This window comes from Oncorhynchus mykiss, chromosome 7, assembly GCF_013265735.2.
Source record: "Oncorhynchus mykiss isolate Arlee chromosome 7, USDA_OmykA_1.1, whole genome shotgun sequence".
NCBI classification, from domain to species: Eukaryota; Metazoa; Chordata; class Actinopteri; order Salmoniformes; family Salmonidae; genus Oncorhynchus; species Oncorhynchus mykiss.
Window position 1 is genome coordinate 72,313,158 of NC_048571.1, and position 24,005 is coordinate 72,337,162.

Here is a 24,005-nt window from a genome sequence, read left to right on the forward strand (position 1 = left end):
TGATGCTCAGGTTTTCTGGGTCTCCATGTTTTTGGTTGGACAAGCTTCTCCATTTCTTTCTTAGGTTTTTGCATTCTTCCTCAAACCATTTGTCATTGTTGATCATTTTCTTAGGTTTTCTCCTTGAAACATTTCAATTTACCTAATTGTTTTTTGGTAGATTTCCACACTACTTTCCTTCCATCTATAGTATTTCTTAATATTATTACATTCCTTTGACTTTGATGCCTCATGATTGAGTATTGCTTTGTTTAAGTAGACTGAGCTTTTGCTGTGGTCTGATAGGGGTGTCAGTGGGCTGACTGTGAATGCTCTGAGAGACTCTGGCTTGAAGTGAGTGATAAAGTCGTCTACAGTACTACTGCCAAGAGATGAGCTATAGGTTTACCTACCGTAGGAGTCCCCTTGAAGCCTACTATTGACTATGTACATACCCAGCGTGCGACAGAGCTGCAGGAGTTGTGACCCGTTTTTGTTGGTTATGTTGTCATAGTTATGCCTAGGGAGGCATATGGAGGAGGGAATGCTGTCACCTCCAGGTAGGTGTTTGTCCCCCTGTGTGCTGAGGGTGTCGGGTTCTTGTGCAGTTCTGGCATTTATGTCGCCACAGACTAGTACATGTCCCTGGGCCTGGAAATTATTGATTTCCCCCTCCGGGATGGAGAAGCTGTCTTCATTAAAGTATGGGGATTCTAGTGAGGGAATATAGGTAGCAAACAGGAGGCCATTTTTCTATGAGATCATTTCCTTTTGAATTTCTATCCAAATGTAAAATGTCCATGTTTTGATTAATTTAATAGAGTGAGGTCTATACCAAATTAGCATACCCCCTGAGTCTCTTCCCTGTTTCAAACCTGGTAGTTTGGTGGAAGGAACTACCAGCTATCTGTAACCTAGAGGGCAACCAGTGGGTACATCTGCTCTATATCATGTTTCTTGTAGGATGACAATGTCTGTATTTCTGAGTTCTTTGGTGAAGTCCAGGTTCCTGCTCTTTAGGCACATGACCTCAGCCCATGGATATTCCAGGATGAGATAGTGAAGGCTTTGTGCCCCATAAAGTGTCCAATGTTGTTAGTCATGTGGTTTGGCCTTAGACCAATTAGTGTGAGCAGAGCCTACTGAGCATCTGGTACATGCCGTTGGCTTGGGCTAGTGTAAGAGAGGGGATTGGGCCTGTTTGCCTGCTCACGGCCTGGGCGTATGTGTGACTTTCATGTTGAGGTCCTGTTTGCGGGAGTGGGGGGCATGGGCTGGGCAGGAGGGGCATAGGTTTGATCTGAGGGGGCCTATATGGGGTGTGGGCATGGTTGGTTTGAGGGGGTATTGATTGGTGGGGTGTGGATGTGACTGGTGTTGCTGTGGTCTGGATGTAGGTCCTCTCAGCGTGGGTCCTTTATGTGTAGGTCTGGGAGAGTGTACGGCTGGTCTGGGCGGGGTGTCTGTTGATCTGTTGCTCCTGTGTGAGGTGTTGGGGCTGCGGTTGAGGGCGATGTCCTTTACGGTCCTGGCGAAGGTGGGCACTGCTGCCTTGTAGAGGTGGACCTGGTCGTAAAGGCTATTCAAGTCCAGGGTGGAGTAGTGGGCCAGGTAAATATTTGTTTTTGTGGCACAGTCACGGAAAATACTTGCGCTTATCTGCTGAATGGTAGCAGGGTGGAAGTCTTTCCGTGGTATCAGGGGGACGATAACCATTTGTGCGTTGGGGGAAAAAATAAGAAGCTTTTTCAATCACTCCTTTTAGTGCTGTGGCCACCCTTTCCTGCTGTGCTCTCAGGTCGTTTGTGCCTGTGAGTATTATTATGTGGCTGGGTGACCCTAGTTTATCCTCAGACAGAAGGTCTAGGGCGCATGTTTGGGAAAACGTTTACTTGTATATATTTCCCATTTGAGTCCATAAGGAGTACAATCTGTGTGGCTTGTGTATGTCCTCAGTGGGTGTTAGGGGGTTGTCAGGAGGGCTGTCAGGGTGGCATACAGGGGGAGTGCTCAGAGAGGGTGGGATCCCCTGAGCTTGGGGTTTTTCATTTTGTCTGTCCTGCTTTGATGTCGAGGCTATGGTCAGGGTCTTGAGTGGACTGTTCTGCTGTGGTGTCGAGACTTTGGTTAGGGTCTGAGGTGGACTGTTCTGCTGTGGTTTCGAGACTTTGGTCAGGATCTGAGGTGGGCTGTTCTGCTGGCTTCTCTGCGGGGGTGGCCAGCTCTCTAATGGGTTGTTCTCTGTCACATGTCATCTTTCTCACCTTCTCCTCCAGCACTCTCACCTTCTCCTCTAGTGCTCTGTTCTTCCCCTGCTCCTGCTCTTTCTCCTGTTGATGTGGTCTCACCACAGTCCAGTGCAGACATGTTTCTCTCCACCTTCAGCTCTAGTTGAGAGGGTGTTGTTGTGCTGGACTATTTTTTTTGTGCTGGAGTGTGTTCACCTGCTGTTCTCTCTCTCTCTCTCTGTTTTTCGTTCTCTCATTAGACTACAACATAGATTAATACTGCTCACGTGCTCAAACACACACACACACACAGAACACACCCATATTGTACCACTCAGTTGCTTGCCAAGATCCTACATTTAGATTTTTGTTTCTATTTCATGCTCTTAGTATTAAGGTTAATCTGTCAAGTCTGCTAATTTTCAGGGAGTATTTTGAGGATGAATTACAGGGTTTATTTCCCCCCTGCCACAGAGCCAGGCAGCACACACAGACACAAACGCAGGTCAGCACAGATTAGTGATGGGGACATCTCACATGTCTCGTGTTCCGGATTACTCTGAAATATGTCAGTACCTATAATGAATGAATTAAATAGATTTCCTTCCAAAAAATATATATAATTAGGGATGTTAAAAAGCAGCTTTTCTCTTTGACCCTGCCTGGCCTGTTAGGAAACAATGGCATGGCGTGGGCGTATATCAGTCAAAAACTGCTGATTTGCCAGCTCAGCCAATGCATGCGTGCATGCACTTGGATATACAAATTAGGCACCAACTCCATGTGGGGCAGGGCTGCATGTACTGGCTAACAGGCTTGCTTTGTTTTACCTATTAGGCAGCTTAATTAACCAAGTCAAATAGTGTGGATGGATTCAGAATTTGGAAACGCATTAACTACTAGGGCACTTTACTATAACAGCAATAAATACGGACTGACTATTTTGCAAACCTGAGTCGTTTCTGTCCATTGCTTTGTCACTATTCCTGATATTGTTATAGCTAGGTAACTAGCTAGCTAGCTGTGATTGCTAGCAGCTAAGCAAACTACTGCTGCTACCTATATCAGTCAACAACAGCTAACTAGGTTTCCACTGGACATCTAACTTTTAGCTACAAACCACAGGATTTGAAAAAGAAGTGACTGGTGAGAGTGTTGGATAGGTTATGTCCTTTTTGCTAACACCAGCTGTGGATTGCGTGCCTTGCTAGCTACCTTGTGTGTTACAGTGCCTTGCGAAAGTATTTGGCCCCCTTGAACTTTGCGACCTTTTGCCACATTTCAGGCTTCAAACATAAAGATATAAAACTGTATTTTTTGTGAAGAATCAACAACAAGTGGGACACAATCATGAAGTGGAACAACATTTATTGGATATTTCAAACTTTTTTAACAAATCAAAAACTGAAAAATTGGGCGTGCAAAATTATTCAGCCCCCTTAAGTTAATACTGTGTAGCGCCACCTTTTGCTGCGATTACAGCTGTAAGTCGCTTGGGGTATGTCTCTATCAGTTTTGCACATCGAGAGACTGAAATTTTTTCCCATTCCTCCTTGCAAAACAGCTCGAGCTCAGTGAGGTTGGATGGAGAGCATTTGTGAACAGCAGTTTTCAGTTCTTTCCACAGATTCTCGATTGGATTCAGGTCTGGACTTTGACTTGGCCATTCTAACACCTGGATATGTTTATTTTTGAACCATTCCATTGTAGATTTTGCTTTATGTTTTGGATCATTGTCTTGTTGGAAGACAAATCTCCGTCCCAGTCTCAGGTCTTTTGCAGACTCCATCAGGTTTTCTTCCAGAATGGTCCTGTATTTGGCTCCATCCATCTTCCCATCAATTTTAACCATCTTCCCTGTCCCTGCTGAAGAAAAGCAGGCCCAAACCATGATGCTGCCACCACCATGTTTGACAGTGGGGATGGTGTGTGTTCAGGGTGATGAGCTGTGTTGCTTTTAGGCCAAACATAAAGTTTTGCATTGTTGCCAAAAAGTTCAATTTTGGTTTCATCTGACCAGAGCACCTTCTTCCACATGTTTGGTGTGTCTCTCAGGTGGCTTGTGGCAAACTTTAAACGACACTTTTTATGGATATCTTTAAGAAATGGCTTTCTTCTTGCCACTCTTCCATAAAGGCCAGATTTGTGCAATATACGACTGATTGTTGTCCTATGGACAGAGTCTCCCACCTCAGCTGTAGATCTCTGCAGTTCATCCAGAGTGATCATGGGCCTCTTGGCTGCATCTCTGATCAGTCTTCTCCTTGTATGAGCTGAAAGTTTAGAGGGACGGCCAGGTCTTGGTAGATTTGCAGTGGTCTGATACTCCTTCCATTTCAATATTATCGCTTGCACAGTGCTCCTTGGGATGTTTTTTTGTATGGGAAATCTTTTTGTATCCAAATCCGGCTTTAAACTTCTTCACAACAGTATCTCGGACCTGCCTGGTGTGTTCCTTGTTCTTCATGATGCTCTCTGCGCTTTTAACGGACCTCTGAGACTATCACAGTGCAGGTGCATTTATACGGAGACTTGATTACACACAGGTGGATTGTATTTATCATCATTAGTCATTTAGGTCAACATTGGATCATTCAGAGATCCTCACTGAACTTCTGGAGAGAGTTTGCTGCACTGAAAGTAAAGGGGCTGAATAATTTTGCACGCCCAATTTTTCAGTTTTTGATTTGTTAAAAAAGTTTGAAATATCCAATAAATGTCGTTCCACTTCATGATTGTGTCCCACTTGTTGTTGATTCTTCACAAAAAAAATACAGTTTTATATCTTTATGTTTGAAGCCTGAAATGTGGCAAAAGGTCGCAAAGTTCAAGGGGGCCGAATACTTTCGTAAGGCACTGTATGTGCACTTCGGAGCCTGTGTCTCCCGTAGTCTCCACCCACCCAGAGAATAAAAAATACAAAATAGGAAAAAGCTGCTGGACCAATGACATGCGGGTCTGTCTCAGCCAAAGAGAATGATGTCATGTTCCAAATTCATTTCAAGCATTTTTGTTATGTGGACATCTGCTCATCAAAAATCATGGGCATTAATATAGAGTTGGTCCCCCATTTGCTGCTATAACAGTCTCCACTCTTCTGGGAAGGCTTTCCACGAGATGTTGGAACATTGATGAGGGGACATGCTACCATTCAGCCACAATAGCATTAGTGAGGTCGGCACTGATGTTGGCCGATTATGCATGGCTCGCAGTTGGCGTTCTAATTCATCCAAAAGGTGTTATGATGGGGTTGAGGTCAGGGCTCTGTGCAGGCCAGTCAAGTTCTTCAACACCGATATCGACAAACCATTTCTGTATGGACCTTGCTTTGTGCCTGGGGGCATTGTCATGCTGAAACAGGAAAGGGCCTTCCCCAAACTGTTGCCACAAAGTTGGAAGCGTAAAGATTTCCCTGAACCTGAGGGGCCTAGCCCGAACCATGAAAAACAGCCCCAGACCATTATTCCTCATCCACCAAACTTTACAGTTGGAACTATGTTTTGGGGCAGGTAGCGTTCTCCTGGCATTCACCAAACACAGATTCATCTGTCGGACTGCCAGATGGTGAAGCGTGATTTATCACTTCAGAGAACGTGTTTCCACTGCTCCAGAGTCCAATGGCAGCAAGCTTTACACCACTCTAGCCGAAGCTTGGCATTGTGGATGGGGATCATAGGCTTGGCCAATGAAACCGATTTCATTAAACTCCCAACGAACAGTTTTTGTGCAGATGTTGCTGTCAACATGTCAATACCTCTCACAAAGACAAGTAGTGATGCAGTCAATCTCTCCTCTACTTTGAGCCAGGAGAAATTGACATGCATATCATTGATGTTAGCTCTCTGTGTACATTTATGGGCCAGCCTTGCTGCTTGGTTCTGGGCCAACTATAATTTGCCTATGTCCCTCTTTGTGGCACTTGACCACCTGACTGGGCAGTAGTCCAGGTGCAACAAAACTATGGCCTGTAAGACTTGTTTTGTTGATAGCGATGTCAAGAAAGCAGAGAAGCACTTTATTACGGACAGACCTCTTCCCACTCGGGATCCCGAGTGGCGCAGCGGTCTAAGGCACTGCATCTCAGTGATTGAGGCATCACTACAGACACACCGGCCGTGATTGGGAGTCCCATAGGGCGGTGCACAATTGGCCCAGTGTCGTCCGTGTTTGGCCGGTGTAGACCATCATTGTAAATAAGAATTGGTTTTTAACTGACTTGCCTAGTTAAATAAAGGTTGCATCAATATGTTTTGACAATGCAGCTTACAATCCAGGGTTTAAGACTACAAAAAGCTATCAGTTTATTTCAAGTAATAATTTTAACTACAAAAATCTATAGGACAAGTAGTGTAAATCAAATTCAGTCATCAAGGCAGGACCCACTAATTTCATTCATAGTGGCAAATAACAAATGCCACATTATCCCTGTTAATAGGGTGGCAGGTAGCCTAGTGGTTAGAGCGTTGGGCCAGTTTCCGAAAAGTTTTTGGATTGAATCCCCGAGCTGACAAGGTAAAAATCTGTTGTTCTGGCCCTGAACTGTTCCACGGTAGGCTGTCATTGTAAATAAGAATTTATTTTTAACTGACTTGCCTAGTTAAATAAAGATTTTTAAGAAGAATAGTTGGAGTAGGATGATTGCAGAGCACCCTGCCTCAGACTGCCAGGATGTTATTTTATAGCTCACAAACTATATCGCTGTGATGATTTATTTTATTCATTCTTGTCACTCGCTTTTGTCTCCCATGATCTATTCAGCTGTGAGGAGAACCATCCTACTTCAGTTTGAACTCGCCCTGCCGTTACGATATAGACATTGGGACCAGATATGCATTTGCCTGTTGTCTTTTCTTTCTGGGTTCTGTCTTACACAGTGTAGAGTTGAAGAACACCCACTACAGATACATGTGCTTGTTTGAGCATCTTTATCCATTATTGCCTCTCAATTTTGTCTCCCATGATCTATTCAGAAAGTCATGCCGTTCGAGCCAGCCCTGCCGTCACTATTTAGACCAGGGATGGGTAACTTTGGTAGGGGTGGGGGACCAGTGCAACCTGTCATTCAGGGCAGGTGGGGCTCCCAACATTTTTACCCAAAAATACATTGGTGTGAGTATAACAAAGACTCTCAAAGACACTGCTTGACATTCATAATAAAATGTTTGACAACTTGTTGCCAGCACTTTTACATGTGATGATGTTCTCAGAAGGGAGTGATGTCTCTCAACAATGAGAGCAAACTCAAGGGTCTGCGACCAAAATGGCACCATATTCCCTATATAGTGCACTACTTTTGACCAGGGCCCATAGGGTAGTGCACTATGTAGGGAACAGGTTGCCATACCCTAGTAAAGTCAGAGGTCTATAGGAAGATATCAAGGAGATGTATTCATCTGACTGAACATTGGATAAAGAGAGTGCGGTATTAACAAAAGTCCTGTGGTCAGTATAAAACACTAAAACACATTTAACACACCGAGACAGAAAGACATCAATCTCTCAGCAACATTCCACTAATTAATAGAGCAGTACTGTAACGATTGTCGTTAGTGGAAGAAGGTGAGGACCAAGGTGCAGCGTTGTACGTGTTCGCCATTTTATTAAATATAACTGAACACTAGATAACACTAGATAACAAAGTAACAAACGGCACAACCGAAACAGCTCCGTCAGGTGTAACACCCACACTAAACAGAAAATAACTACCCACAACCTATAATGGGAAAACAGTCTGCCTAAGTATGGTTCTCAATCAGAGACAACGACAGACAGCTGTCCCTGACTGAGAACCATACCCGGCCAAAAACAAAGAAATACAAAAACATAGAAAAAAGAACATAGAACGCCCACCCTAGTCACACCCTGGCCTAACCAAAATAGAGAATAAAAAGCCTCTCTATGGCCAGGGCGTGACAAGTACACATTAGATCCACAACAGTAATCTAAGAAAAGACTGATGTTCTGACCTTCCCAGATACATGGACTAAGTGGACTGAATGGAAAAACTGGCTTCAATTTAGATATGAAGAGCCAGAATGGTGGTCCTTCGGGCTAATCTACTGTAATATCCTAGATCCAGGGCCTTGGGACTGACACAAGAGGCAAAGGGAGTTCTGAATGCTCTAATTAGAACTAACATGTGGGCTATTCGAGCCAACTGCATCCAAGATGGTGGCTCTGTTGGTTTGAGGGAGATGTGCTCATAACCAATATTAGCTGTGAGATCAGATTGGACACAGGGGACCTGTGTGAGGGGTCAAAGCCTGTGATCCAGGAAGCTAACAGCAGGTACCAAAATACAGCACTCCTCAGCGGGCAAAACGTGTCAAAATCAGTTTTTTCAGTTTCTGGTTGTGTTAGAAAAAAGGATTCCAAAAGGGCTCATCGGCTGTCCCCATAGGAAAACCCTTTTTGATTTCAGGGTTCCATGTAGAATCCTTGTGTAAAGGGTTGTACATGGAACTAAAAATAATTATTCAAAGGGTTCTCCTATGGGGACAGCCGAATAATAATGTTAGGTTCTAGATAGCACATTTTGTTCCAAGAGTGTAATGACATAATTCTAACCATTTTCGACCAGTTCTGACTGCTGGGTCTGTCCTGCTGGCATTGATGCATCATCAGTCCTGTAGCTACAGCGGTATCTCTATTAAACCTGCACCAAAAAAAGCCCTGTGATCTCACTAATCACTATTAATATTTAATCTTCCTCTAAAAAAAAAGCATGCAGAACCCAAGCCTTCAAACAGAAGAGCAGGCTTAGCGACATCGCCTACCTGAGGGAGCACACTGAATGGGTTGCGTAAGGTGTTATGAAATGTAATGTAATGTAGTATTTTACACGGTTTATAACTGCATTGTGTTGCTGGACCCCAGGAAAAATAGCTGCTGCCTTGGCAGGAACTAATGGGGATCCATAATATGTACAAATTCCTCCATCTTTCTAAACCTAGATTGAATATTACAGTAAGAGAGACAAAACGACTTGACAATACTTAAAGTCACACAATGATGTATTGTCAATGTTCCGGTCCAGCCCTCTGAACACTGAGACACTGCCAGCATCCCAAATGGCACCCTATTCCCTATATAGGGCACTACCTTTGACCCACAGCCCTATAGCCGTGGTCTAAATTAGTGTACTATAAAGGGAATAGGGTGCCATTGGGACAAATCCTCTAGCCCTGTGAAGACAAAAAGGCCTCACAATAATAAAGAATGATTGACTTATACTCCTGTCCTAGGACTGAGCTCTGTGGTCTCCCTCTGTCCCACTGTGGGAGAGATGCACTGCAAATGGAGCTGTAGTGCTCCTACTAATGGAAGTTGTCGGTGATACAGTAGGCCAGTAGACCAGTACTTCTGGTTGAGTGATGCTATAGAGTGCTCTGGACTCACAGCAAGGATTAAAGGGTTTTACATCCCATCTGTATCTCTCTCTCTCTCTCTCTGCACACTCTTGCTCATCTCCTCCTTTCTCTCTATAATAATGCTAGCGTTAGTGGGTGAACAGTTGGGGAAGAGTGCAGATGAGGCGGATGAAATGATGTGAAGAGACAAGGGGACCTAACGGAGGGGTGGGGGGAGGGCTCTGACAGTGGGAAGATACACAGCATGGCCAGGGGCCGCTGGAGCTTGTTAGCACAGCCACCAGGCCTTGCCAATGATGAGTTGTGAAGATGTGATTAAGCCAACGCCGAGATTCCTTATAGGCTCCCGAACCTTCTTCAGATAGATAGATAGAGAGAGGGAGAGAGAGGCTGTCGAAGGCAGACCTGGCTCTCAAGAGAAGACAGGCTATGTACACAAGCACATAAGCACATGTACATAAGGCTATGTACATAAGCAAACATCCCCTCCAGCATTCCCACCACATCCACAGACCCCTGTCCCCGAATACTGTTCTTTCGTGTCTTCCAAATTGCTAATGCCCCTGACACAAAGTTAAGCAAGAGAACTACACCATTTCAACTAAACGTGTACTTTGGCCCAAATATAAACTCTTGGGAAGAGAAAACCTCTCCCATAGCTGAGAACCAACTAGTGATCAGGTCAATCATCCAGACCAACCAGATGCATGTTGGTGGCTATGGCTCCATGTATTATCCTCCATTTAAAGTCAGCTGTCCTCTTTTCAATAGGCAGTTCATATAAACACAGCCAACAGCCTTTTGGGGAGGCACCTGGACCAAACACACCCACCCACCTCGTCGATTTGACCCCTTCCAGGGAAGCAGCACGGGACACTTTTACACAGATTTTGTAATGGTCTTCTTTCTCATGGCCTTGAACTCCTCCAGCTCCGGGTAGGAAAGCAGCATCCCCATGTCCTCCTCGAATGCCCCCGCCGCAGCACTAACCTTCAGTGCAGGGAACACATAATCCAGACCCTCCGTCCACCGATCAGAATTGGAAGTGTCAGTGAAGTAATGGCAAGAAATCGCAGAACCGCCTAGACCTTCCTGAGTAGACGAGATGATCGGATCCCTGCTCTTTCTCCCAGCTCCTCCAACGATCTGCTCCTGCTCCGCATCAGATGACCTAGCTTGGTACACTCCACACCTAACAGGCATGAACGTAGGCTGGCTGAACCCATAGCAACCTTAATCCAATGTTGTCCAGACCAGAAGAAATTGACAAGGGTCCTCTGAAGCTCTCTTATCAGACCCTGTGGCTGTAAAATCATTAGTCTGTGCCACAGGGTAGAGGCGGCTAGATTATTGGCTACCAGCACCCTGGGGACACCTGGGGTAGCATCCATTTCCACCTTGACAATCTGGCACACACTTTCTCCACTACACCCTGCCAGTACTTTTTCTGAAAGACATTGGAGCCTAGAAAACTCCCCAAAGTCTCCATCCCATCTCTGCCCCACTGATTCCCCGATGGTAACCGTGGAGCAGGCCCTTTCTGAAGCTGACCTGCCCACAGCGATTCACTCTTTTTCCAATTGACTCTAACTGAGGGAGGCCCCCTCACACCTTTAAAGTGTTTGAGAGAGCCTTAACATCTTCACCCCCTGTAATAAAAACTGTCACGTCATCTACATTTGCCGACAGTGCTCTCGTGGGATCCTTCATTACCCCTGGCACAGAGAAACCAGTACGCCTCGCTCTTAAAAAACAAAGCATTGGTTCAATTGCCAGACTATATATCTGTCCTGAAATTGGGCATCCCTGCCTGACACCCCTTTGGACGGGGATAGGGCAACTCAAACCACACCCCACCTTCACCATACATGTAGCTCATGTTTTGAACAAGTACTGGTTGTCCACATGGTCAAAAGCCTTCTCCTGATCCAAAGAAAGTAAACCCACATTCACATCAGACAGTTTACAAATGTCTGAAACATCTCTTATTAGAAACAAGTTATCAACAATGGAGCGGTCAGGTACACAGTAAGACTTGTCCTTATGGACCAACAGCCCCATATATTATTTTAACCTGTTTGAGAGACACTTAGATATAATTTTATATTCTGCACACAGCAATGCAACAGGTCAGACTTTTTTTAACCTCTTGAAGCTAGGGGGCACTATTTTTATGTTTGGAAAAATAACGTTCCCAAAGTAAACGGCCTATTTCTCAGGACCAGATGCTAGAATATGCATATAATTGACAGATTAGGATAGAAAACACTCCAAAGTTTCCAGAACTGTCAAAATATTGTCTGTGAGTATAACATAACTGATATTGCAGGCGAAACCCTGAGAAAAATCAAACCAAGAAGTGGCTTCTATTTTGAAAACTCCATATTCCATAGCCCCCCATTGCTCCATTTAAAGGGATATCAACCAGATTCCTTTTCCTATCGCTTCCTCAAGGTGTCAACAGTCTTCAGACATACACTGCTCAAAAAAATAAAGGGAACACTAAAATAACACATCCTACATCTGAATGAATGAAATATTCTTATTAAATACCTTTTTCATTACACAGTTGAATGTGCTGACAACAAAATCACACAAAAATTATCAATGGAAATCAAATTTACCAACCCATGGAGGTCTGGATTTTGAGTCACACTCAAAATTAAAGTGGAAAACCACACTACAGGCTGATCCAACTTTGATTTAAAACAAGTCAAAATGAGGCTCAGTAGTGTATGACCTCCCTACAACGCCTGGGCATGCTCCTGATGAGGTGGCGGATGGTCTCCTGAGGGATCTCCTCCCAGACCTGAACTAAAGCATCCGCCAACTCCTGGACAGTCTGTGGTGCAACGTGGCGTTGGTGGATGGAGCGAGACATGATGTCCCAGATGTGCTCAATTGGATTCAGGTCTGGGGAACGGGCGGGCCAGTCCATAGCATCAATGCCTTCCTCTTGCAGGAACTGCTGGCACAATCCAGCCACATGAGGTCTAGTATTGTCTTGCATTAGGAGGAACCCAGGGCCAACCGCACCAGCATATGGTCTCACAAGGGGTCTAAGGATCTCATCTCGGTACCTAATGGCAGTCAGGCTACCTCTGGCGAGCACATGGAGGGCTGTGCGGCCCCCCAAAGAAATGCCACCCCACACCATGACTGACCCACCGCCAAACCGGTCATGCTGGAGGATGTTGCAGGCAGCAGAACGTTCTCCACGGTGTCTCCAGACTCTGTCACGTCTGTCACGTGCTCAGTGTGAACCTGCTTTCATCTGTGAAGAGCACAGGGCACCAGTGGCGAATTTTCCAATCTTGGTGTTCTCTGGCAAATGTCAAACGTCCTGCACGGTGTTGGGCTGTAAGCACAACCCCCACCTGTGGACATCGGGCCCTCATACCACCCTCATGGAGTCTGTTTCTGACCGTTTGAGCAGACACATGCACATTTGTGGCCTGCTGGAGGTCATTTTGCAGGGCTCTGGCAGTGCTCCTCCTTGCACAAAGGCGGAGGTAGCGGTCCTGCTGCTGGGTTGTTGCCCTCCTACGGCATCCTCCACATCTCCTGATGTACTGGCCTGTCTCCTGGTAGCGCCTCCATGCTCTGGACACTACGCTGACAGACACAGCAAACCTTCTTGCCACAGCTCGCATTGATGTGCCATCCTGGATGAGCTGCACTACCTGAGCCACTTGTGTGGGTTGTAGACTCCGTCTCATGCTACCACTAGATTGAAAGTACCGCCAGCATTCAAAAGTGACCAAAACATCAGCCAGGAAGCATAGCAACTGAGAAGTGGTCTGAGGTCTCCACCTGCAGAACCACTCCTTTATTGGGGGTGTCTTGCTAATTGCCTATAATTTCCACCTGTTGTCTATTCCATTTGCACAACAGCATGTAAAATGTATTGTCAATCAGTGTTGCTTCCTAAGTGGACAGTTTGATTTCACAGAAGTGTGATTGACTTGGAGTTACATTGTGTTGTTTAAGTGTTCCCTTTATTTTTTTGAGCAGTGTAGTTTCAGGCTTTTATTTAGAAAAATGAGCCAGAACGGTAACATCACGTCAAGTGGTCACATGAGTTTTGCTCGCACAACAGAATTTAGACAGCTATTGTTTTTCCCTTTCCTACTGTGAAAGACATTTGCGGTTGAAATATTATCGATTATATACACTGCTCAAAAAAATAAAGGGAACACTTAAACAACACAATGTAACTCCAAGTCAATCACACTTCTGTGAAATCAAACTGTCCACGTAGGAAGCAACACTGATTGACAATACATTTCACATGCTGTTGTCCCTCCCTCCCTCCCTCCCTCCCTCCCTCCCTCCCTCCCTCCCTCCCTCCCTCCCTCCCTCCCTCCCTCCCTCCCTCCCTGTCTGTCTGTCTGTCTGTCTGTCTGTCTGTCTGTCTGTCTGTCTGTCTGTCTGCCTCCCAACACTAATGCCTCAGAGCAGAGTGGGGGGATGGTGTTTATGCTACTCCAAAACCAGAAAACATCTGTGCTGGGTGCCATATTAATCCACACAGGAAGCTGTCAAAGCTGTTTGACACCTCCACTTCCTGTTGTCACCTCCACTTCAAATCACCTTTGGAACAGAGGCGGGCAGGATTACGTAAAGAAAAAACTAAATGGATTTAAGGTGACTGGTTGAAATGGACCAAACATAATAAAATGTATCACCGTGCTGTTGGAACCACCTTAATTATTCATGTACTGTTTGTCCAGAATACTACACAAACACACAGTGCCGCCACAATCTGACTCACTCATCAGACAAATTCATTGTTTCAGCATTGTAGCCCTGCTTAATCATTTTACAAGGCTTACTCTAAACAGTATTCTCAGATGACATGTATTTTTGTGGGTGGATCTTTACAATAGTTTGTTGAGGTTAAGCACCATGCTCAAGGGGATAGCAATATTCCCTTAACACGGATTACACCATCAACACCCTGGCCTATTAGGTCACTCTTCATCAGGGCTTTCTAACCCTGTTACTGGAGAGCTATCATCCTGTAGGTTTTCACTACAACCCTTACCTAGAACACCTGATTCTAATGATTAGCTGGTTTATAAGATTAATCAGGTCAGTTACAACTGGACGGTAGCTCTCCAGGATCAGGGTTGTAGTGAAAACCTACAGGAGGGTAACTCTCCGGGAACAGGATTGGAGAGAAAACCTACAGGATGGTAGCTCTCCAGGATCAGGGTTGTAGTGAAAACCTGCAGGAGGGTAGCTCTCCAGGAACAGGGTTGGAGAGAAAACCTACAGGAGGGTAGCTCTCCAGGAACAGGGTTGGAGAGAAAACCTATAGGAGGGTAGCTCTCCAGGAACAGGGTTAGAGAGAAAACCTACAGGAGGGTAGCTCTCCAGAAACAGGGTTGGAGAGAAAACCTACAGGAGGGTAGCTCTCCAGGAACAGGTTTTGAGTGAAAACCTACAGGAGGGTAGCTCTACAGGAACAGGGTTAGAGAGAAAACCTACAGGAGGGTAGCTCTCCAGGAACAGGGTTAGAGAGAAAACCTACAGGAGGGTAACTCTCCAGGAACAGGTTTTGAGTGAAAACCTACAGGAGGGTAGCTCTACAGGAACAGGGCTGTAGTGAAAACCTACAGGAGGGTAGCTATCCAGGAACAGGGTTGGAGAGAAAACCTACAGGAGGGTGGCTCTCCAGGAACAGGGTTGGAGAGAAAACCTACAGGAGGGTGGCTCTCCGGGAACAGGGTTGGAGTGAAAACCTACAGGAGGGTAGCTCTCCAGGAACAGGGCTGGAGTGAAAACCTACAGGAGGGTAGCTCTCCAGGAACAGGTTTGGAGTGAAAACCTACAGGAGAGTAGCTCTCCGGGAACAGGGTTGGAGTGAAAACCTACAGGAGGTTAGCTCTCCAGGAACAGGGCTGGAGTGAAAACCTACAGGAGGGTAGCTCTCCAGGAACAGGTTTGGAGTGAAAACCTACAGGAGGGTAGCTCTCCAGGAACAGGTTTGGAGTGAAAACCTACAGGATGGTAGCTCTCCCGGAACAGGGTTGGAGAGCCCTGCTCTACATCATCCTCCTCATTGCCCTTTCTCTTCCAATTCATCTCTCTCTCTCTCTACCCCCATCCCTCTCTCTTCCCCCCATTTCAGTGAAACATGGAAAGAGGAGAGGACTGGAGATTATATTCCCTAGACACCAAACGGAAGAAGACGGACCGAAACGGGGAGGGACTACCTGAACTTGTCCAATAAGAAACTGTAATTTTAGTTGCAAAACATTTTGCTACGTTGTGCACTAATGAACACAACCCAGGCCAGGGACCATCCTGTTTTTTTACAGTGTACTAGACCAAGGACTTGAAATAGAAGACCGCATTTCCACAGGATGTCCATGGGATGTGCGCGTTGCGGTCAGTATTTTTCATGCTGCTGGTGGAAGTGGCTGGTCAGACAGACAAATTTGTGATGAAAATATTTTTTGTAGCATCGCAGAGTATTTGGAAACAGTCGTCTTTCAGATTTGAATGTGTTAGACCTACTGTATTCACAGCAGATCTTTGGGACATTATTCACACTCTCAGAATTCGCTGCTACAAGTTCAGTAGCCGACCTCTCCTCTCCTAGTTGGGCATGCAGATCAAATGTGCCTAGTGTATGTGTGGTCTCAATGAAATAAAGTAGGCAGCCTATGCATGGGCAGAGAAGCACGTGACAATTACCTTTCCAAGGAAATCAAATGAAATATGATTACACTATAGTTTACTACAGTGTCTGTAAATAAATAGTGATAATGAGAAGAAGTGGAGGGCGCTCAACCAACGTGAGTCGGGTTGCAATCAAAATGTTTTATCATTGAAAAGGATAGGCACAACGCGCACATAGGCGAGTGAATGTTGCGCCTTTTCATTTTCAATAAATATTGATTACCCTTTCATTTGTCTCTAACTGCAAATCGTTCTCCTAAAAGGTAGGCTATATCCTATATGCAAAGCGTTGCTCAAGAGAAACACCCAAGTGTCCACTCTCATCATTCTTGCTACTTCAAGTTCAGCAGCCATACATGGAGATCAGGTGCGCATGTGGTCGCAATTAAAGAGAATATGCTCGGCCATGGTTTTCCAAACCCTACTTCTTAAGTTATTTTTGTGGATTTTGATGTTGCCTATAGGGCTCAAAATTGCTGGGAACATGGCTGGTTGGGTTTGGGACCAGAGAGTTGGACAGAAAGCCAAGCGGGTGTGGGTGGGTGCGGTATGAAAAGCTGAAGCTGCAGGTGCAGGCGGGTGCGGTATGAAGAAATCTGTCCCGCACAGACTTCTACCATGTAATGTTATTAATGGTGTATAGTTAAGATGTAAGCTAATAACAGCGCTGATGAAATATGTTTCCAATAATGTTATCGGTGTTTGTCCCAAATGGCACCATGGGCTCTGGACAAAAGTAGTGTACTATTTAGGGAATGGGGTGCCATTCTGGATGCCGGCTGGGTTTTATCACAACAGGAGAGTTATGCATGCCAGCAAGGCCTATGATCCCAGAGGGGAGATAGTATGACTTCATGCTCATCTTTATCAATTGGCACAGCAGAACCAGGAAGGTGAGCTCTCTGTGGGACCTGCTATGACGACAGCACAGCCTGCTCGTGTTCTTTGTGTGTGTGTGTGTGTGTGTGTGTGTGTGTGTGTATGTGTGTGTGTGTGTGTGTGTGTGTGTGTGTGTGTGTGTGTGTGTGTGTGTGTGTGAGTGTGTTCTTTGTGTGTGTGTGTCGTTGTGTATGTGTGTGCATGCACGCATGTGTGTGTTGGTGACGGTGTGTGCATATGTGTACGTGTGTGTGCCTCACGGGAATGATGGAAACACACTATATCATCACCCCCCCCACCCCCTCTTCACCTCCCCCCACCCCTTCCCCCCTACTTCCTATGCGAGAGGCCAGGCAGGCTGGGCACAGTGTGGCAGGCCTGGATGGATGGTGCCATGGTGCCGGCAGCCATCTGGCTCAGCATGGGCCTCCTGAGCAAGAGAGCCTAGCTAGTACCAACACTGAGGCAGTAACACTTCCCCATCCCCCATTTTTTCGGGATGTTCCACTATTGTTCCAGCATGCCCCCCCCCCCCCATTGTTCTGGGATGTTCCACTATTGTTCCAGCATGCTCCCCCATTGTTCTGGGATGTTCCACTATTGTTCCAGCATGCTCCCCATTGTTCCGGGATGTCCCACTATTGTTCCAGCATGCTCTCCCATTGTTCTGGGATGTCCCACTATTGTTCCAGCATGCTCCCCCATTGTTCTGGGATGTTCCACTATTGTTCCAGCATGCTCCCCATTGTTCCGACATGTTCCACTATTGTTTCCTTTGTATGCTACCCAGTGACATCACAGCAGCCACTTGACTGCATCCCAAATGACACCCTATATAGTGCAACACTTTTGATCAGAGCCCCTAAAGCAGTGCACTTAATAGGAAATAGGCTCCAGGCTTTTTTCCTTGGTCTTTTCTTTCAATGTGTCACGTTCTGACCTTTGTTCTTTTGTTATGTCTTTGTTTTAGTATGGTCAGGGCGTGAGTTGGGTGGGTTGTCTATGTTAGTTTTTCTATGATTTGCTATTTCTGTGTTTGGCCAGGTAGAGTTCTCAATCAGAGGCAGCTGTTGTCCCTGATTGAGAACCATATTTAGGTAGCCTGTTTTCTATTGTGTTTCGTGGGTGATTGTTTTCTGTTGTGTGTCTGCACCAGCCAGAACTGGTTTCGGTTGTCACTTTATTGTTTTTGGTCAGTGTTCAAGTTCTTTATTAAAAGATATGGACACATACCATGTTACATCTTGGTCCTCTTCTTCCACCAACAACGGCCATTACACAATGGCTATTGTCTATGGTGGCTTTTCTCCCACTTCTAATGGAGACTCTTCGGGTAGGAGTGTGTTGGGTGAATATGTAAAACAAAAAAAGTACAGGTGTTTCTGCAGGAGATGCATAGTGATGTGGTGAATGAAGTCGATTGGTGGAAAGGGGCAAATGTGTTGAGCCATGGGACAAATTTTAGTGCAGGGGTGGAGGTGTTTTTTGTACAAGGTCTGTTCTGTTAAAAATGTGCTCCTTAAAGGAGGTGTGTAGGGGTAGGCTGCTTGTAGTAAAAGCAGAAATTAATAACATGGGTTTTGACTTTATATATGTGTATGCGCCTAACACAGGGAGAGAGAGGGGGGTTCTATATGGGTGTCTTAGACAGGAACTCTCACAGGTAGCGCCCGAGGAGAGGCTGGTGGTCAGCGGGGACTGGAACTATACAATGGATTTTACGAAAGACAGAAATGGGGCAGAGCCTCATTCAGGGTCAGTGGGAGTGAAGGGACATCATTAATCAGTTTGAACTAGTGGATGTTTGGAGAACTAGATATCCTGACAAGAGACAGTATACATGGGTGAAGGTATTTGGGGCTAGGGTGAGTGCAGCTCAACACATGACAGTATACATGGGTGAAGGTATTTGGGGCTAGGGTGAGTGCAGCCCAACACAAGACAGTATACATGGGTGAAGGTACTTGGGGCTAGGGTGAGTGCAGCCCGGCTAGATCGGTTTTACATGTCCAGGAATCAGAGCAATAGGCTGCTGGGCGCTACCATTCTCCTCAGAATGTAGGCCAGTCTGGCCAGTCTGGTGAGATGGGGAATTAGACGAGGATGCCCTCTATCGGGGCAGTTATATACACCAGGCATTGAGCCTTTTTTGGGCCTGCTACGCAGGAGACTACAGGGAGTATACTGGACGGGCATGGGTGTGTTGACAGGCATAGCAGTGTCAGCGTATGCAGATGAGGTTTCTGTGATGGTCAGGGATGGGCAGGATATGCAGGCACAAGAGACTAGTCTGAAGGTGTACAAGGGAGCTTCGTCAGCTAAATTAAACTGGGGCAAGAACAAAGCTCTAGAATGTGGGGCATGGGGGGGCTCTGCTTCCAGCGGGTTTGCAGTGGGGTTGTGAAGGGCTTAACAATTTGGGGGTGTACCAGGGCTCGGAGAGGTGGGTCAGGAAGAACTGGGAGTGGCTGTCACAGGCAGTGGTGTCAAGACTGGCCAGGTGGAGGTGGCTCCTGTCCCAAGTCTCATATAGAGGGAGGGTGCTGATAATCAACAAGCTGGTGGCATCTTCCCTGTGGCATAAACTGGCTGTCCTCAACCGCTCCGCCGGTCTGCTCACAGACCTGCAACAAAAGCTGGTGGACTTTTTTTGGTCGGGCCATCACTGGCTGAGGGCGGCAGTGTTGTACATCTCCGTTCACGAAGGAGGACAGGGCCTGGTGGAACTGGAGAGCAGGATGGCTGATTTCCGACTAAAGGCGGTGCAGAGACTGCTGTACCATACTGATGTCGGCTGGAGGGAACCAGCATGCACGCTGCTGAGGAGAGCTGGCGGATTAGGGTTGGACCGGCAGCTGTTCCTCATGAAGCTGGAGAGGCTGAGTACAGCAGGCCTCTCTGATTTTTACTATGCAGTGCTGAGGGCTTGGCAGCTGCTAAGGCCCACAGGAGAAGGGGGTGTGGAGCCTGGGCTGTAGGTGTGGGAGGAGCCTATCTTCCACAATCCAGCCATCCCTTTGAGATTGGTTCAGTAGGCCACCCTGCAGAGGCGACTGATGGCAGCGGGTTTACTAAGGCTGGGTGACCTGCGACTGCTGGGTGGAAAACCTCGGAAGTCCTGGCACGACAAACAGGAATAACGTCTCTTAGGCTGCTGAAGATATTCCTGGAGGAGGTCCAGGAGGCACTGTCTGAGCCGATAAGGGGGGTGTTTGAGCAGCCAAAGGGGGAGGGGACACCAATGTTTCCGCCACTGCAGGTGAAGGCAGAGATTGGGGACTGGCAAGGGGGTCTGGAGGATTTGTTAGATTTTAACACTCTGACCCTGGGGGAGTTTGAGGGGGTGGGAGGTAAAGCCCTCTACAACCTCTGCATTAAGGTGAGGAACATTAGGAGCCTAACAGGAGTGAAGGCACATCAGTGCCAGGGGGTATGTTGGGCGGAGAGTATGGTGAGTTTTAGATGGAGGGGGCTCTACAAACTCCCAGTACCAAAGAGGTCAGGGGACCTCCAGTGGAGGATTCTACATGGAGTCCTGGCCACTAACAGCTGGTTGGCAAGGGTTGAACTGGGAGTCGTAGAAGTGGTGAGGTTTTGGTTATTTTGATGTGTGGTGTTGTTTTGTATCGTGGTGTAGAGGGCAAGGTGAGTATGGTACATATATACATATATGCAGTACTGCAGTACAGGAGGTTTTCTGGTGTCTTGTTTTAAGGGGGGGGGGTAGTGAGATTCTAATGAAATGAGAATGTTTCATTAAAGAAAGACAAAAAGTCAAAAGTCTCTCTCGCTCTCGTCTACACCTACTAGACCATTCAAATTTGCTCTATCACAGCTGGGCACTCCTGTGTGTTTTGGAGAGGGAGAGAGAGGGAGCGATAAAGGAAGAAAAATAAAGAGAGGGAGCAAAATAGGAAGAGAGAGTGAGAGAGAGGGAGGGAAGGAGAAAGAAAAAGAGAGAGAGGGAGCAAAATAAGAAGAAAGAGAGTGTGAGAGAGGGAGCGAAAGAGAAAGAAAAACAGAGAGTGGGAGCAAAATAAGAAGAAAGAGAGAGTGATACATGTGCCTCCTGTGTCTATGTGAAACAAAAATGGCAATTGAGTGAATGTGTGTTACATTGTGTGTTACATTGTGTGTGTGTGTGTGTGTGTGTGTGTGTGTGTGTGAGCAGTAGGATATTGTCGTCGGTTCCTGGCATTCCCAGACCCTTTTACACAGCCATAATCCCTGGACTACAAGAGGCAAATCAATCCGGCGGGCAAAGGGGCAGTAATCCCTGGTTCAGTCAGCCTTCCAGGCTGCAGCCAATGATCATACTAGCATACCACTTTACAATGCATGTTTATAACATTGTTTAAGTCAGTAGTGTTCTAGACAGGTGCGGATATTGGAATATGGCTATTGTCTACAGCCAGTCTGGACAGGGTCTCTACCTGGAAGGGCCACTCAGGGGCCTTGATGGGACATGGAGAGAAACAGAGGAGCCCTGACAAAGGAGCTCATTAAGTCAAGGTGTTCTGTGCTCTTCATTTACTCTGCAGCTACCTAACAGTGTTCGTACACAATTTTGCGTAACCACGGCATTCAAACGAGGTTGCAATAAAAACTAATGGGACTGTAGCAACTGTGTTGGCATCAAAATCCGGGGTGTGAACTACGCTCTATTCAAGCGTTGATGGACCAACAGTATTTGAGAAAAGATCAAAAAACGGACCCCTCTGATGCTGTACGTTTCATCTTGATTTGCTCTGTCTACATTTTACTTTCACATTAGGCTGGTGGTCTGATATGTAGGAAGACGGGCTCACCGCAGTGGATGAAATGGAATGGATGGAAAGGTATCAAACACATCAATCATGGTTTCGATGTGTTTGATACCATTATTTTTATTTCATTCCAGCCATTGCCACGAGCCCCTCCTCCAACATATCTGCCCACCAGCCACCACTGATATTAAAACTGGTTTCATCTCCAAGCAGAATGGATAGGAGTAGTTCTTAAATAGCAGTGTTAGCCCAGCCCCATAGGTTACCTTGCAAACAGTCTATCTAATGGTCCGAGATGGACAGAAATAGAGATAGTGACCTGCAGGGAGTGTCATCACACATAATTTGACTAAGTCGTCATAGCTACAGATACAAAACCCCAAGCACTCTTGTCATTGGTTGAAATACATCATATGCCCCATGATCACTGTGCACCCAACACACCAGGGGAGATGTTGAAAGAAACCAAAATAAATTCCTTGACGCTAGTGAAACTGCATCTCACACACACACGCACACGCACACGCACGCACACACACACACACACACACACACACACACACACACACACACACAGGCCTTGTGTGACACCAGGGATCAAACACAGCACTCTCCCTGCTCCACATTTCATACACTATTAATAATGTTCTCCGTGCCTAAATTATTGATTAGTTAAATTTTCTATTCCTCTCTCTGCACTTTGTGTACTGTTCTATGAAGGATCTAGTCCCCTCACTAACGACCCACTCAGGGCACATTTCTCGGTGCCATTTTCGGATGGACCCATGTCTAAAGTTGTGCAGACACACACACCCCCACCCCCCCTCCCACACACACGGTCAAACACACATACCCACCACCAACTCCTAGCAGACCCAGATGTAAATTAGACAGTGTGCTCACACATCAGTAGAAAAACTATCCTATTTACAACCAGAAGGACAATGAGATATTTATCTCTAATCTACTCTGAAAAGCAACATGGGGGAAGTAACACACACACACACACACACACAGACATCGTATTCACTAGAGACCTGCAGGAATCCCACAGCTCTGATGGATGTGAATCACCCAGGCTACTGTAACATTACATCCCTCTCTCTCTCATACTCATTATCTGACTCTCACTTTATTTCTCTCTCCCTCCATCTCTCACTTTTATGCTGTATCTCTCTGTCACTTTCTCTCTCCCCCCCTTCTTTCCATCTCACTTTCATGTTCTCTCTCCCCCCCTTTCTCTCCATCTCACTTTCATGTTCTCTCTCCCCCCCTTTCTCTCCATCTCACTTTCATGTTCTCTCTCCCCCCCTTTCTCTCCATCTCACTTTCATGTTCTCTCTCCCCCCCTTTCTCCCCATCTCACTTTCATGTTCTCTCTCACATTGCTTTCTCTCTCCCCCCTTTCTCTCCATCTCCCTTTCATGTTCTCTCTCCCCCCCTTTCTCTCCATCTCACTTTCATGTTCTCTCTCACATTGCTTTCTCTCTCCCCCCTTTCTCTCCATCTCACTTTCATGTTCTCTCTCCCCCCTTTCTCTCCATCTCACTTTCATGTTCTCTCTCCCATTGCTTCCTCTCCCTCTCTTCTCAGCAAACTGTACAGATGAAAATGGAAGCTGAGCCTTCATTTGATATACGGTATGGCACAGTCTGTCTATTCAAAGGCAATGTATTATGCATTATGGTTCTCATGGCCTAAGAGGCATTGTGATTCCATAAATAATACCACATTTTCTACCCTAAAGATTTCCTGGTTTTTCATCAAAAACCATGGTCACATAATTCCTTTCCCCTCTGTTATTTGTACAGTCAACTCAGCCAATACATGCAGTAGCTCCTAGCTAAAACACAGATAGGCCCACACATAGGGTTAGCAAAAGTACTGCACTATATAGTAAATAGGGTGCCATTTGGAATGCACATTATGTGCCTGTCCAGGGCTATAATCACTGGCCCCTATCCTAGATCCACACACAAACCTTCCATTGACATCATGTATTATTTACATGAAACTATGGGTTTACGTGCCCATCTCAACTTAAGTGCTGAACGTGGATTGGCTAGCGGAGCTGTTCGGTGGGGGGTGCTGAA

At 46.1% G+C, this 24,005-nt stretch overlaps 1 protein-coding gene across 1 annotated transcript in view; it reads right to left on the reverse strand.

Moving 5' to 3' along the window:
- Positions 1–24,005, reverse strand: part of LOC110528438 (protein bassoon) — a 172,074-nt gene that overhangs the window by 77,100 nt on the left and 70,969 nt on the right. The window lies entirely within an intron of this gene.